At 51.0% G+C, this 17,663-nt stretch overlaps 1 pseudogene; it reads left to right on the top strand.

Annotated features, from left to right (window-relative positions):
• The first annotated feature begins 4,417 nt into the window (after nt 1–4,417).
• On the top strand, nt 4,418–7,045 carry LOC121047339 (annotated as a pseudogene).
• The last annotated feature ends 10,618 nt before the right edge of the window (nt 7,046–17,663 follow it).

Raw genomic sequence — 17,663 nt, 5'->3', positions numbered from 1 at the left:
GGCTGCTAAGACCGGCACTATTGACGGTGCGGAATGCACGTTGCAGAAGAACTGTGGACGCTCGCCATCAGCACGCGCTCAGCATTCGTGCACACAGCTATGGCCGCCAGTGAATACTTCCCATTGATACACGACCGCACGCCGGTTCGGTGCCCATCCGGATCGAAACGGGCAAGGGGAACCCAGGATCCCTTGGTTCTGTAGTGCCAGCTTTCGCTCCACGTGCTCCGAGCTGGTGCGCGCTAGCCCACTCGTCCACCGATCCCTGCTCCACCACCGGAGGACCCCAGAGCGACGTCATCCGCGGTACGAGTCCTCGCAAACCACGTGAACTTACCGCAGCGGTCGAGTGTTTTGTACCCTTCGGGGTCTACGAGACTTTCTTCGGCGACCTTCTGCTCGAAGGAAGCCTCAAGTTGCTTCTAGGAAGAGGGATAGGCATCGAAAGAGGCGTCGCGGAGCTCCAAGACGGACACACAGTCGCACTTGTAACGAACTTCCGACAGGAGGCCCAGCATCTTACGAAGGGCACCGCCGTGGGTCACGCCGAGGAACTCCTGGACTCAGCCGTAATCGCCGGAATATCAGAAGACCTCTCTTCGTGGCCACCGAAGACAACGCCGCTTTCGCAGTTTGACATCGACCCAACCCTGCCTACACCACAACGACGACAACTCAGTGACCTTCTCGCCGAGTTCATTGAATGCTTCTCCACGTCGTCAAAGGTGCGCCAAGCGGTCGTTGCGAAACACCGTATTGTCACTGAAGACAACGAGCTTCCTGTTCGTCGGTCGCCGTACCGTGCGTTTGTGAAAGATAGAAAAGTCATCCAGAAGCAGGTCCAAGAAATGCTCGACGACGACATTGTCCAGCCCTCATGCAGTCCGTGGGCTTCATCGGTAGCCTGGGGAAAAAAGAGACAGGACTCTTCGGTTTTGCGTGGACTATCGCCGACTGAACGCCATAACAAAAAAGGACGCCTACCCGCTACCGCGCATCGACGACACTCTGGACCGGCTACGGCACGCCCGATACCTTTCGTCGATAGACCTGAAGGGTGGGTACTGACAGATTGAGGTCGACCAAAGAGATCGTAAAAAGACTGCCTTTGTCACGCCGGACGGGCTGTACAAATTGAAAGTGATGCCGTTCGGACTGTGCACAGTACCGGCGACGTTCCAGCCCGTAATGAACACCGTTCTTTCCGGCTTGGAATGGCAAAGTTGTCTCGTCTATCTCGACGATGTCGTGGTATTCGCAAGCAACCTTGACGAGCACCTGAGACGTTTGCGAGACGTGCTACAGGCTATCCAGAATGCCGGACTGACACTGAAGCCGTCAAAATGTCCGTTCGCTTACGGCGAGCTCAAATTCCTCGGCCATGTCGGGAGTGCTCAAGGTGTAAGTCCTGACCCTGCGAAGACATCCGCTGTCGTCGAATTTCCGAAGCCATCAGACAAGAAAGCCGTACGAAAATTTCTTGGGCTGTGCGCTTACTACAGACGTTTTGTTCGCGATTTTGCCAAGATTTCTGCACCTTTCACGCATCTGACGAAGGACGAAGTGAACTTCCAGTGGGGGGAGGAGCAAGAACAAGCATTCAACGAGCTGAATTAAAGACTCCAGTCGCCCCCTATCCCCGGACATTTTGTTCCATCAACGGAAACGGAAGTTCACATAGACGCCAGGAAAACCGGGCTAGGCGCGGTGCTCGTCCAAACACAAGACGGAGCAGAGAGGGTGATTGCTTACGCGAGCCGGGCACTGTCCAAGGCAGAGAAACATTCCTGAACAACCGACAAGGAATGTTTCGCTGTCGTCTGGGCATTAACGAAGTTCCGCGCGTACCAGTACGGGCTCCCGTTCCGCATAGTCACGGACCACCACGCTCTCTGTTGGCTCGCCAACCTCAAGGACCCGTCAGGACGCCTTGCTCGCTGGAGCCTTCAACTGCAAGAATTCGACGTGACCATTGTGTACAAGCCTGGCCGTAAGCATAGAGACGCCGATTGTTCGTCGAGGGCCCCAGTCGAACCTCCTCCCGAAAGCACCGACGACGACGAAGACGCCCGTTTTCTCAGAGCCCCGAACTTCGCGCCGTGATCGACCACCTCGAAGGTCAAGGAAGTTCCGTTCAAGGAAGTTCTGTTCCGTGATTCTTGACCCGAGACTTGTCGAGCTTCGTTCTGCAGCGAGGCGTGCTCTTCAAGAAGACCTTCGGAACCGGCAACCCTGCCTGGCTGCTAGTTGTTCCTGCCAGCCTGCGAGAAGAAATTTGTGAAGCATGCCACGACGACCCGACGGCTGGGCACCTTGGCTTTAGCAGGACGCACGCCCGGATCCGTAAGAAGTGCTATTGGCCGAGGCTCCCGAAAACCGTCCATTTGTATACACGGTCGTGCCATGAGTGCAAACGAAGTAAGAAACCTCCGACGAAGCCAGCAGGACTCCTGCAGCCCATATCTGCCCCGACTACGCGCTTCCCGCAGGTTGGAATAGATTTACTTGGACCGTTCCCACATCGACGCAAGGAAACCGTTGGATTCTCGTCGCGACCGATTATCTTACACGATACGCCGAGACGAAAGCCCTTCCGTCGGGAACAGCGGTGGAAGTCGCCAAGTTTTTCGTCGAATCTATTTTCTTTCGACATGGCGCCCTTGAAGTCTTGATAATCGACCGAGGGTCATCGTTTTCGGCTCAGCTCACGCAAGAGATCTTTCGGCTCAACCACACCAGCCATCGTCGAACCACCGCGTACCATCCGCAGACCAACGGGTTAACGGAACGGTTCAACAAGACGATCGCCAACATGATCTCCATGTACCTCGGTGTAGAGCACAAAACAGTGGGACGAGGTGTTACCATACGTCACGTTCGCCTACAATACCGCAGCTCAAGAAACAACCAGATTTACACCATTCGAGCTGGTGCATGGCAGAAAATTGACGACCATGCTGAACGCGATGCTGTCCCATGAGCCAGTGGATGACGGATGCGACGACGCCCCTGCAGTCAGTCAGAGAGCAGAGGAGGCTCGCCAACTAGCTCGCCTTCGAATCCACAATCCACAGCGAGTCGACGCCCGCCGGTATAACCTTCGTCGCCGAGACCTCCACTTTCAACCCGGAAACCGGGTATGGGCGTGGACACCGATACGGCGCCGCGGACTCAGCGAGAAGCTTCTCAAACGCTATTTCGGACCCTACAAAACCATTCGACGCCTCGGCGATCTGAACTACAAACTTCTACTCGACAGAACGCGCCCATCTGCAAGACGCCAGCCACGACCCGAGGTGGTGCACGTCGTCCGGCTCAAGCCGTAGTACGAACGATAGAAATTTAGACTCTCGTCCAAGAGTGAACTGTGGACTGTGGCTCGCGTCTCTGCTATCCTTTTGCTGTGAATCTGTGTTTTCGTTTTGTGCTGCATCGGGACGATGCACCTTTTTGAAAGAAGGAAATAATGCCGCGAGCGCAGCTGACCAAGCAGGCAGCGCGCTCGTGGCCTAACAGTTATCGCGCTCTCCTTCCACGCAGAAAACCAGCGTTCGATTCCTGGCCGCGGGCACGCATTTCTGTTGTCTCTAATACGATGTTCTGGTAAATTCGAGAACCGTGTTGGCTGATTCGAGGTAAGAATTTTCTACTCGTCGAACCTTCTACGCCGACCATTTCAGATCCCACGCGTGTACATAAGGGGCTTCGCGTGGCAAGCCAAGGTCAGTCTCGCCCCAGCACTCGATCCTGCGGTTTCGCCGACATCGAAGCCAGCGATGGTCTGCTGTTTTCTTCTGTTCCCTTTTCGTTTTGGGCACAAGTTAGCCCCATTAAACGTTTAGTTTCTTCAGTTATCGTCACCTCTTCAATTGTCGTTCGTGACAGTATGAAAGAGAGCATAGTTTTGTGGCGATAGCCACTGATGATTAAGGAAGAAGAAGTGACGCAGACAGCCGCCTTTTGTCTGTCTCTCCACAGTTTTAAAGTGTGCTCATGGGTTACGGAGCCCGCGGTGCCAAAACACTGTTGCGTTCCGCGTTGTAAGTCAAATGCTGCAAAACATCCGGAACTCTGCTATCACGAGCTGCCGGCTGGAGAGAAATTCCGGCGTTCCTGATTGAAGAACATTTCGCGACAAGGCAGCGAGAAGGGCAGCCAGTGGCAACCAAGCTTCGCTTCGCCCCCCCCCCCCCCCCCCCCCCCCCCCAGGAGCGTCGTATACTCCCTTCATTTTAAGAAGCAGGACCACAAAGGCACGGATGAAGCGAAAGTTGCTGCGACCGACAGCGGTGCCGACTCATTTCTCTTGCATCCGTTGTACATGCAATCAGCAGGTTCAAAGAAGTGCAGAACGCTTGTTCGTGTGCCACCTAACGCGTCCACGTCACATGCGAGCGGTAAAAGTCAACAACGCAAAATGCAGTCCCCTGCAGAAAGAAGACCAGCTACTGAGGAGTGCGAGGCTATTGAACCTTGCCACCAAAAAGAGTTTAAAGTGGAAGAATTCAAGACGTCATTCAATATCACAGGATTCATGGAAGATGCCAAGAAAAACGCGCACGCCCTTCAAATGAAAGCCAAAATACCGAAGGAGCGAATGGAGAAACTGCGACAAACCTGCGACGAATTTCAAGAGAGATTAAAGCAGTATGAAGAGGACAGAGTTATGCAGGCCTTCAAGAACGATTCAAAAGCCGCATCGGAAGGTGACAAGACTGCAAAATTTGTCATGGAACAAATAATGAATTTTGACAAGGCAAGAGCATCATGGCAAGAACCAACGCTGAGAGAATGCGTACTATGGAAAGCGACATCATGTAAAGGATATGACCACGTACGCGCAAAGAAACTCCTTAAACTGCCCTGCTGAAGTGCGTTGCAGGCGTTTGTCGGGTCGCTCGTGGGAGAGACCGGGGTCACAAGCCTCATCAAAGAACGGCTGCAGGTGGAGAGATGTCTGCGCTCAGAGAAGGAGCCCTACTGCAGCCTCATCATTTACAAAATATCGATTGAGCAGAAAACATATTTATGATCGACAAGGTGACAGAATCTTTGGGCTTGTTGACATCAGACGCGAAGATCGATCAAGAATCACAGAAGTAACCAAGAGACTTCTTTGCTTCGTGCTACGTGGGCTTTCCACAGGTTAGGTGATATCAGTCGGCTACTTCTTTACAAGAAATTCGAAGTACGACCAGCTCTGGATTATTACGCTCAATGTCATGAAGGCGGTTGAAGAGGCAGGATTTTGGATAGTTCGCATCGTCACTGACAACCACCAGACAAACACCGCGATGTTTCGACAGATGTGTGACAACAACACGCTCCAGCATGTTGTGCCGCATCCGGTACGTGAAGGGGAACCGTTGTTCGGCTCTTTTGACCACAATCATTTTAGATGTTCAAAGTTGGCTTTTTGTTAAAAGCCCTCTACAACATTTAACGAAATTTGTTGGTCGGACCAGTGCGACTTCTGAGCCGAGCTCGTGTGGAACCAAACAATCTAGAGATGATGAAAGTGTGCCGCGCAACGTTAATATTTTCACGTGTAGTAATTAGCACCCTCGAGTACTTGCAGAAGAATCCTTAGTCCCACGAGAGGGCTCCAGAATTCCAGTTCTTGACCTCAACCATCACATTTATGAAAACGGTAGGAATGTGGTACGACCTCCATATCTCTGACTGGAAATCGAGATAAACGCCTTTCGTCAGAACAGAAGGCAATCGGCTCTCATGGCTTGAAGTTGATTTCATCAGCTACCTCGAGAATAGTGAACTCGAAAGTATCAAGTCTCGGGTCGAGTCCCTCACGAAAGAGACCTATGAATCAACCGTAATGACAATCAGGTCAACGGTAGCCGTCATCGAGTATCTCCTGACTGACCTCTAGAGAGAACAAACTTTTGAGGCAAAATAGGGTTTTTGTGAGACAAAAACTTGCCTCTAGTGAGTATTCTTTCGCTGACTTTTTTTTGAAATTTCATATTTAAGTACGTTCTGACGCGACCTCTCAACAGCGACCCGGTTGAGTCTCTGTTCAGCTACTTCCGCCAATTCAACGGAGGTAACGACCGAGTTGATGACAGAACAGCGGTTTTCAAGGCAGAAAAGTTGCTCAAGGTTTGTTTGTTATATTGCAATCTAACTGATCTTATGTCCGTCGCCCAGTTTCTCGAGAACAGTGTCAGTGCACACCGATCAAGTTTCTTAAAAAGTCTCAATTTCGGCGCACAGGTTGGCATTTTGGAGGCTGCCAGATATGGAAATGCGACCTCTAGTTTGGAGTGCCAGACGGCGCTGAAATGTGCCAGTTCCACTCGTGAAACAGGAAATCCTGCAGTTCCTGAGGCAGCTCTTGGTGTGCTTTGGAAAATTCAGCACTTGATGAAGTACAATAAAGTTTCTTCTGAATTTGAGTTCGCACCGCTAACTTAAATGGCCGGCTACTTGGCCCTCATTTGCGAACAAAACGTGATTATTTTTATCTGTAAATATTGGCGTAATTTCAAAATAAGTAGCTGAAGCATTCAGCCTAGCAAAGCAAGAGAAGGTGACCTTCCCTGAATGCAAGCTGCAACGTAAGGGAAATGCATCACGTGTCGGAGTCCATCAGTTCGTGTTTAGCCTAGACCAAGGAGGACTCAGCTATCCATGACCTGAAGCTGTCTGGCTGTACAAGTTTGTCTGCACCTTTGTCGAGAGGGCTCTACAGTCGGCAGAGATTCGTCTTACATTCATTTATTTACACCTTAAGGGCCCATGAAGGGCATTACATAAGGGGGAGGGGGGTATTCAAGTTTTATACAACAGAGAAACGCAAGAACGGTTTTGCAAGGTCCTCTCGAGCGCTGTGCTTCCACACCTTATGGACTGCCCGCTGATATGGTGCACTAACTGCAGAGACCCGTACCACAGCGAAAAGCTCTGCGATCTCTTTCTCCTCTGACCTCCTTAGGCAAACTGGACTGATGACCTGAACAGTTCTCTAGAGAATATATTGAGGCTTTCGCGGAAGCATCTTTCCCGAAAGGTAGTCCGCTTGTGAACTATATGCCTCCCTTGATCTGTTTGTGAACAATGAAGTTTATATTGCTGAGGAGTCGGTTTCTTATTGTCCTCCACAGATAAGTAAAAGGAAAAGCTCGAGCGTGTTTGAGCGTTGGTTAAAACCTGAAATTATATAGACTAGCTATATCTCACTATAACTCATATACCACAGTTGTAACGAAAACGGGGCAACACTTACGGGAACAATCAAACGACTATTCGCTCATACTGCCGGCTGAATCCGGCTCTAACGCGCAGCCTGCAGCTCAGTGCGCTCGACGCAGAAAGAGTCGTGTTCTTTTATTCTACAGATTAGTCACATTATTCATGCAATCTGGCATAGACCAATCTTACTAGGCGTTCGGCGCATGCGTGTCGGCGCCATAACTTTAGTTCACAGGAGGCAGACAATCGTGCCTGCGAGGCCTCGTGTCGTCTCGTGCTCCACACGCGCAGAGCTCCAGTGGGGTTGTCGTACGTGCAGAAACACTAAAGTTCCCTCGATGCATTACGGCAGCGGTGGCGTAGTCAAACTGGCTGGTGGGATTGGTCTATTGAGACTTGCCGCTTCACGAAAACCAATCTAAATAGCCACACTGGGCCGGGTCGGGCGGACTGCTTCTCCTTCGCCGTAACGAGCGCCATGGCTGGCGCTGCGGTGTAAAGTAGAACTATCACTCTCACCAGCGGAGTGAAGCATACGACAGGACGTTTCCAAGGGGAGTCCTAATCGAGCGGCCGTGACAAGACTTTCGATACCGGGTCATTCCATGTGAAACGTCCCAGACGTTGCGCTCTACCCCTTCCGATTCAAAGAAGAAAAAAAAAAAAAAAAAAGATTAATGGCCTTTTGTCGAAATATCCGTAGCCATGTCCTGAAATATTTTTGGCGAAAAAAATATTTTGATGACGTGAGCGCGGTTTCAATTTTTAAAAACGGAGTGAAACTAGGCATCAGTCAGTAATTGATGAACAATCAGCTTTCTAGTAAAACACCCAACAATATTTTTTCCTAAACTTGCACGGCTTTCGACTTACAATGTGGTTGGGCTTGCGCAGTTTTGTTTAATTCAAACATTTTTTTAAAAAAAGCTAAAAAAATTTGAGAAGTTTAGCAATTTGTTTTTGTATTAAAAACCATCTAATTGCTCCCCTGACTTAATAGAACTTTTTACCGGCTGCCCTGCAGGTATAGAATCTATAAGAAATGCTCAAAACCGCTCAATTAAATATCTCGCTGTAAACAAAAATCCTGAATTTGCAAAAAAGTTCGTTTTGACGCATAAATAGCCGTTTATTTCACCTTGAGGCGATTCAAGTAAAAATACTAAATATAGTGGGTTTGGAAGAACAATCGATAATATTTTAATTCTGAAAGTTTGAATAAAGTAATTTTTGTTTAATGCGAAAACAGACTTTTTTGAAGTTGAACCACAACCCGTGTCGCTTCTTAACGCCTCTTCGCCGCACTGCACGCCACCTGCGGCGATAGTTGACACGATTAGGTCCAAAGAAAAAACGGAGTTTTCTGCCCCTTCGCCTTGTCCCTCTTTCCGGCTGCAAGGGAAGAAACGGCGGGTATCGTGTTATAATCGGAGGTGCCGCCAGCGCGTAGCAATCGCAGGGCCGTTGTGCCCTTTGTACCCGAGGGCGGATCGAAACGCGATGCCTAAACGACGGGCGGCATCAACTGACCAGGACTTCTCCATGCCACGGCAAAGTTACCACTGCCACCTCCGATTCATAAAATAAAATTGATGGGTCTTAACTGTAACCTTTGTGGTGCCTGTCTAACATATTTTTTTGACGAAAAACAAATTTCATAGGGTGATGGCGGTTTGAACTACCAAAAGGGAGGGGGAACTACGAGTCATTCAAAAATTAATAAAAAGTAAGATTTTTTTACGGAACACTGGAATATTTTTTCTAAAAACCCTACGGTATTTAGATTGCTATGTAATAAGGATCATGGTTTTGAAATTTGGTATGCTCGAAGCAGATCTTAAAAAATCAGGAATATATGAGCACTTTAGCATATTTTTAGTTTTGTTACAAACTATGGCTTTCTTGCGTGCGACTGCAAATACTCTGTCAATATTGTTGGGTGTTTCACTAAAAAGCTGATTTTTCATTAATTATTGTGTGACGCGTAGTTTCACGCTGGTTTTAAAAGTTAAAACCGCGCTCACGTCATCAAAATATTTTTTCGCCAAAAACATTTCAGGGCATGACATTGCAGCCAATGGTCATAAATTTTAATTTTTTTGGGGGGGAAATTGGGAGGGGTCGAGCGCAACGTCTGGGACGTTTGACATGGAATGACCCTACCACGACTTACTCTATACTTGTGACCACTCCGTCTGGAAACACTCCAGCAAGAACCTCCCGTAGGGCCGAGTTTCAGCGACGCGTATGTGGCGGGGCCAGGAACTCGGTATTCTTTCTTGTCTTTCTCCGCGCTTCACCAGGTTGTGTTCGCCTCTATGGCGTTGGCGGCGCGCGGGCGCAGGGAATACTATCTGGCGTTGGCTGCGCAAAATAATAAAAAAAAAGCAAACTAAGTAACGATTTGGACTCCTTCATTTCCCTTTACATGGAGAAAAACATTTTACAGCGTGAACGCGTTGAAACCGGAAAGCGCGATCAGCTGGCACGGATAACAGAAGAACCTGACGAGGTAGGAGGACTGAGTTTTTGTGCCGCCTAGTGAGGACGCCTCTCACTAGGTGGTGCTCAAATTCGGCCCTCAGCCTCCAACCAACGAAACAAGAGGGGGACATCGGCCTCCAACTCCAACCAAAAGCGGGACATCGGCCGAGTGATGCTTGTGCGTGCACTGGCACGCTTGAAGGGGGTACCTCCCAAGGATTGGACGGGGTCCCGGCGACCGTTCTCAAGTCCTTGGGAAAAGATGCAGTGGAGCAGCTGGCGGATATCTTAGCAGTCTTAAGAGGAGAGGAACCTGTGCCCCAAGACTGGAGGGTCGGCCGCGTGGTTCTGATCCCGAAGAGAGGGGGCGACAAACAGTTCCTCAAGGATTATCGGCCCCTGACCGTGACCTCTACGGTATACCGAACCTTCGCCCACATTATCAAGGAGCATATGGCAGCATGGGCAGAAGAGAACGAACTGCTCACCGAACTTCAGGGCGGATTTCGGAGGGGTCGAAGGTTGGAAGACAACCTGTTTACCCTCACGCAGTGTATTGACATTGCCCGAAAACAGGAAAGAAGACTGCTGTGGTGCTTTCTAGATGTGGCAAAAGCATATGACAGTGTGCCGCACGCGCAACTCATGCGACGTTTGGAGGAGCTCCACCTTCCTCATCGGTGGCTAGCTGTCATACGGCGCCTATACTCACGCAATACAGTAATGACGCAACTGAAGGGAGTCGACTCAGAGCAAGTCACAGTGACGAGGGGTCTCCGACAGGGGTGCCCACTCTCCCCGCTTCTGTATATTCTGTATGTGTCAGGGTTGGAGGAACGCCTGATCCAGTCGGAGGTGGGTTTTTCCCTGACACACATGGAAGGAGGCGCAGAGGTGAAGCGGATGCTGCCGGGCCTCGCCTATGCGGACGATATTGTATTGACGGCGGAGACGGTGGAGGACCTGCAGCGTCTAATACGTATATGTGAGACGGAGGCGGCTACGTTGGGCCTTCGGTTCAACGCCAAAAAGTCGGCAGTCCTTCAATTAGCCGGGTCCGATGAGGCTAACTTAAACAGTCTGGTGGTGAACGGCGAGCAAACACAGGTACAGGAGTCGTACAAATACCTGGGAGTTGTACTGACCAACAAGCCGGAGTACTTGTCCGATCATTATACCCACCTCCGACAGACAGCCGTGCGAGGTACGAATGTACTCCGAAAACGTAATCTTTGGAGTTTCAATCGTTTTCTGGTGACTCGCGAACTCTGGAAGGCGGTTGTGGTGCCTGGACTAACCTTCGCCAATGCGGTTCTTTGTGTCCCTGGCACAGTGCGGGAAGTCATGGAACGTCGTCAACGAGAGGTCGGGAGGCAGGCTCTGGGCTGTCACGGAATGGTGGCCACCGAAGCAGTCCAGGGAGATCTTGGGTGGTCGTCGTTTGAGGCCAGGGAGGCGACCAGTAAGATAACCTACGACAGTCGTCTCCGTCTCATGGACCGCGGCCGGTGGGCCAAGAGACTCTTCGTCTACACGTATCTCACGGGAATGCAGACTGGCTGGAGGAAGCGGCTGTATCAGTTAGAGAAGAAATACGGCTTCTTTTCAACCCCTGTAACTGTTACATCAGGCAGGAAGTGGGAAATGGAGATTCGAAACAGGGTGAGGGAGGAGGAGGCAGCTCGGTGGGCAGAGACGGCGAAGTCCAAGTCGACGCTATCTATGTACCATCGATATAAGCACAAAATTTCAGCAGAGACTAGGCTATACGGCAACAGCCTGGGCAGCCGGCTCCTCTTTGAGTCACGCACAGGAAGGCTGCGAACGCAGGTGTATCGCCGTCGCTCCGACCAGACGGTGGAATCTGCAGCATGCCGTGTGTGTGGTTAGGCGGATGAGACAATTGAACAGCTTGTGCTGTCGTGCACCGGTCTGCAACCAGTTCAACCGGCGGAGTGTGGACAGGCAACCCGGGAGCTCCCACTGGCAGAGGCACTCGGCTTTGGGTCTGCTTCCAGCGCAGTGGCAGACTCTGCGGGTGGGACTAACGACAACGCCAACGCCGACGCTACACCGAGAACCAACGGAGGGTGGCGTGAGCAGGTGGAAGCCACGAAGCGAAGATTAGAGAACTGGTGGATGCTAGTTCGCCAACGGGGATAACCGAATCTCCACTGGCAAGGTCCCAAACTCTACGGGACCGCCCTATTCAAAAGGGAACAGCCGCAAACCATTATCATCATCATCATCAGCCTGGAGTAGGCTCTTCAATAGGGAGCGCTCAGATAAAGTGGTCGTAAGTATAGAGTTGGTTGTGCTCGATAAAAAGATATTGCGAAGCAAATATACATACAATCATACACGGTATAGCGCCCCGCAGTAACAGTATCGATCGGCGAATGCAATGACCTGAGGAGCGCAGCCAGTGCGCGAAAAATCTCGGAGGCCAATTCGAAAAATGCTTTGCGGGACACTATGCCGCTAGGATCGCTTCGATTTGGGAAGAGGTCCAAGTAACCGAGATGGTGAGCCAACAGCTCGGTTACCACTACCAGCGGCACAGGATATAGGGCCGCTTTCAGGGAGGGGGGTCGGAGATAAGAGGGTGAGAAACAAAAGTAGGTGTGGCAAAAAAAGACGGAGACGACGTAGACGCAGCAGACGACTGACAGATGTGGTAGGATTTCTCAACCTCCAAGGAGCGAGACGTGAACACAAATGGGAAGAGCTATATAGGGAGTTGGAGGCGGAAGGAATGACGCTTTTTGGAGTGGCAGAGACGCGCCTATGTGATATTGAAGAAGCTCCAACCGATGCAAATTGGTGTTGGGCTGGACGCAATCGTGTGGAGGGACAGCGTCGAGGTGGGGGAGTTGTCGTGGTGTGGCGCAGTACATCAGTATGGTGCAAGCAGCCACGAGACTGTTGGGACCATATTTGGGTAACGGGAGAGATCATCGGGATTCCTGTTGCCGTCTGTATAGTATACGTGTCGGTGGGAGCTGCGCGCAGAGAGGAGAATCAAAGTTTAATGAGCTGTGTGGAAACCGAAGTCAAGGACTTGGCTGCTACTAAAGACATTCTCATCATGGGGGGTTTTAATGGACACCTGCATGAACTGGACGGATGAGAAGACGAAAATGGGCGAGCGATGCTGCGGATGGCCGAAGATAACGCCTTGGAGACTCTAAATCTCAGGGCCTCATGTGAGGGTCTATATACATGGAATGCCCGGGAGAGCCAAACGTGCATTGATTACCCCTTAGTCTCACAGAATTTGGCCCGCTATCTGGTTCACACACACATTGATGAAGCTGGTGAACACAGCATTGGGAGTGATCCCAACCGGATACGGTTAGAATTCTCCAAAGCTTCACCAAAAATATTAAGAGAAAAGCACTCTCCGACAGGTCGTTCCCGGCTATCTCCATCGGCAATGGAGAAGGTGGTGGAGGAGATTGAAAACAGCACCAAGAAAAAGAGCGCGGATGGATACGCAGAATATGTGACAGAATTAAAGCGCCTCATCCGACAACATTCTACAAGGGATGGAGGTGGGCGACGACTAAGAAAGCGTTGGTGGGACGCGGAAGTTCAAGCCGCCATCAGATTAAGACAGGAGCTAAACAGGGAGCATCGCATGGTTCTCCATGGCGGCCCGGCAGACGCTGTCGCAATAAGGTGGCAAAAGTACAGGTTGCAGAAGCAGGCCGTAAAACAGCTTGTGCAGGACAAAATGGCCCAGGCTGATGTAGCTACAATGAGAGACATCAGTTCAAGTGGTCGAGACGCACCCAGAAAGTTCTGGCGATATATGGGAACTCTCAATGGAAGAGACCAGTGCCCAGCAATCCCGGACGAAGACACAGGGCTGCCCACAGAGCGACTTGGGCAATGCCTTACAGACCAACTCGTTGAAATTTTCTCGCCTCCAGGAGAGACACCACTGCAAAATCTCTGCCCCAAGCAAGGCGCAGACTGTGCACCGGATTGCAATAATGTAACAATTGGTAGGGTGTCAGTTATACGCGCACTAGCGCATATTAAGAGCAACACCGCCCAGGGATTAGATAAAATTCCGGCAAGGGTACTCAAAGCACTGGGCAAGGATTCCAGACACCAACTCGCAGCACTTTTTAATGATATTGCAGCTGGGAAAGAAGAGATTCCTCGAGACTGGAGATGCGGCAGGGTTGTCCTGATTCCTAAAAACGGATGTGACCGTCAATACCTTCGACAGTACAGACCCCTGACCGTGACAAGTGCGGTGTATAGGGTATTCGCCCACATCATGAAAAAGCGCATGACCGCATGGGCAGAGGAGGAGGGTATACTAACAGAAATCCAAGGAGGCTTCCGACGGGGACGCCGATTAGAGGACCATCTTTTTACCTTAACACTATGTATTGAGGTTGCACGGAAAGAGGAGAGGAGCCTAATATGTTGTTTTCTTGACATCGCAAAGGCCTATGATAGTGTTTCCCATGCCCAGCCTATTGTTAGCCTACAACAGCTTGACATGCCGCCGGAGTGGACAACACTCATCTCCCGCTTATACCTTGGCAACACGGTTATGACCCACCTTGATGATGCTCACTCTGATGAGGTGCTGGTGACGAGGGGCTTACGCCAAGGGTGCCCACTTTCTCCCCTATTGTATATGTTATATGTATCCACCCTAGAGAAGCAACTTATACAATCAGGACTGGGCTTTTCACTAGCACATTTGGAGCATGGTGATCCAGTTGACTGGGTTCTACAGGGATTGACGTACGCGGACGATGTGGTACTGACCGCAGAATCAGTGTTGGAAATGCAAAAACTTCTTGACATATGCTCCAAGGAGACTATGGGACTTCGTTTAAATTTTAATACCAGCAAGTCAGCGGCGGTAGTGTTTTCGGGCTCCCTCGAGACAACTCTCGATAGACTTCGTCTCGGAGGGTCCGATGTACCAATTCTTAATTCTTACAAGTACTTGGGCATCGCAATGTCGAACGACACAGACTACCTTCAAGGCCATCACACCCATCTCCGCCAAGCAGCCCTACGAGGAGCCAGCATTCTCCGTAAGCGAAGCCTCTGGAGTTGCAACAGGTTCATCGTTTCGCGGGAATTGTGGAAAGCAGTAATGGTACCCGGACTATCATTTGCAAATGCAGTGGTGTGTGTCCCAGGAGATGTCCGCGCCAATATGGAGCGTAGGCAGAGAGACGTGGGACGCCAGGCACTGGGCTGCCATGGAGCGGTCGCCAACGAGGCAGTGCAGGGTGACCTGGGCTGGTCCTCCTTTGAGGCTCGGGAGGCTTCAAGCCAGATTGCGTATGACGGACGCCTTCGACTTATGGATAGATGCCGTTGGGCGAAGAGACTGTTTATATACACCAACTTGACTGGGCTGCGGACCCGCTGGCAGAAGCGCCTCTATCAGCTTCAACACAAGTACGGCTTCTTCTCGGAGCCTGTTGATGCCTCGACAGAGACTGAGTGGACGTCGGAAGTTAGGAAGAGAGTCCGAGACTGCGAGACGCAACAATGGCTCCAAGAAGCCCAAACGAAATCGGCGCTGGAGGTGTACCTCGCCAACAAAATAACCATCGCCTCGGAAGTCCGGCTGTATGACAACAGCCTGGGTAGCCGCTTCTTGTTCGAGGCACGTGCCGGGGCACTGCGGACGCTGTGTTATAGGCGTCGTTTCGACACCACTGTCACGTCAACAATGTGTAGGGTGTGTGGGGTAAATGACGAAACGGTGGAGCATGTTGTGCTAGACTGCGCGAGACTCAAGCCGTCCCGGTCACAGGACAATGGCCCAAGGCGTCCGAGACCCTTAGCCCTCGCTGAAGCGTTGGGCTTCACTGACATAGAAATCGGACAATCCACAGAAGTCTGCCCAGCTACGGGGCTGAAGGTAGCCTCCAACGACACAAAAAGGCTTGTTGCAGACACAAAAAGGAGACTGGAGGACTGGTGGCAGAAGATCCATCTCAGGGAGCATTAAGACACCTACGCTCCCAGGCTTGGGCACAAACCTTGTTTGAGTCCTCCCGATTCAAAGGGAAATAGCATCATCATCATCATCATCATCAGGTCTATTGGGGTTTTTGACAAAAATCCACCAGAGGACGACCAGCACACCTAGCAGAGCGCGTTGAAAACTACAGAAAATACAGAAATAATAAAATACATGAAGGATGAACACAGACACACACAGTTCTTTCACTGTGTGTGTCTGTGTTCGTCCTTCGTGTGTTTTATTCTTTCTGTGTTTTCTGAGGACGACCACGGCGAATGTGCTCCACGCGCGTCACGTGCGTCACGTGCGCATGGATAGCATATGGTTCGATTTTCGTGGCTACTTGCAGCTGCTGCTTTCTCTTCGTAGCTCACAAATCAAGCCGGTTCACTATGAACGTCTCGACCAACAGAAAAGTGCCAGCTACTCCCGGAACCGTCGAGAGCAGTCGAATCTTGAGCGTCACCGTGATAGCCTGCCTGATAATGGCGTTTGCTTGCCTGACTCTCGCCTTAGTGATTCTCGTCGTGATGACCGACACAAAAGGAACTGCCCCGAGAAACGACACCAGTTACTGCTGTCCCGACGTGGCATCACAGCTCATCGCGGCCGCCAATTTCACCTTGGACCCTTGCGGAGCTTATACCAAGTACGTTTGCCACAACATAGACGCCCTCAGCAGAAAGAAAGTAGACAAGCAATCCTTAGAGGCGCTTCGTATATCCGCCACCATCGGTCTATTCCGAAGTTCTGCCGGGAAATATATCGCCGCGTTTCATCGAAGCTGCCTGTCTACCCTAGATCAGGGCTCCGATCTGCCCGAGAAAGCCATGACCGCACTTCTAGAGATGACCGGAGTTTCAAAAACCATGAGCCGGACGGACGTTCTTCGCGTTCTGATTCAGCTGTCCGTGCTGCACGACCTTCACACACCTGTCGATATAACAGTGCTCCCACTTTACGAAGGAGGCAACGTTTTCACCATGACTCCCGATGAGCATTCAACCTTCGCTGGAGGTAAATACGATTACGTGCGACAAAAAGTGCTCACTGCGTACAACGAAATATTGCGAGTCAACGTGTCAAAAGAAGACCTGTCGAAACTGCACTCGTCGTCATCAAAAACGAAGCTAGGGAGTATGACGTGTAATGGTAGCTTTCAGGTATTGCACACACTCGTTTCAGGCGTTTCTCAGCAAGAGTGGATCGCCATGGCAGCTCCGTTTCACATCGGGCCAACACCGAGTGTTATGTGTTACACGGACATCGACTTCATTTCGGAAATATTGCACGCCCTGACCTCGGAATCCGAACGTCGGGAAGCTCAGCTTGCTCTTCTCTTGGTCATGTGCAGCATCGACCTCGTCTTGCAGCGCTACGCGTATCAACCGAACACCAATTCTCTATTTTCGAGGTGCGAGAGCTGGACCAACCAACTGACGCCTCTCTGGAGAATCATCGCCCACGAACAACTAACGGATTCACAGAGGGACCGCGATGTGCGGAGCATATTCATCGCCACGAAGAAGGCCGTCAGTGATGACGTGCTGGAGCTCTTGCATCCTGTTGACGCGAAGGAAGCTGTACGCCTCCTGTCCACAGTACGCCTTGTTCTACCGAAACAGCTGATCCCCGATGATCTGCCGCTCCCACAAGCCGAACCCAACTACTACCTGAACGCCCTTAGAATGAAGCTCTACCGAGTCACTGTAGACAAGCGGCTTGAGGCGTTTGTCCTAGACCCGTATGAGTTCAACCACGCGTCGCTGGAGACGACCATCAGTCGTCTCCATAACGACGTCATTCTGGTGCCTTCCTTAGCCTACCCCTTGTTCAGGTTCGGCGATGACGTGGATCCCGCCATCAACGCGGCTACGGTGGGCGTGGAAATGGCTTTCGAGATGTGGAGTCTCGTGTTCGACTTCGACAACTGGTCCGAGGAAAGTGCCTC

Source organism: Ixodes scapularis, unplaced genomic scaffold, assembly GCF_016920785.2.
Source record: "Ixodes scapularis isolate PalLabHiFi unplaced genomic scaffold, ASM1692078v2 ptg000058l_1__unscaffolded, whole genome shotgun sequence".
NCBI lineage: Eukaryota > Metazoa > Arthropoda > Arachnida > Ixodida > Ixodidae > Ixodes > Ixodes scapularis.
This window is presented reverse-complemented; position numbering and strand designations above follow the sequence as displayed.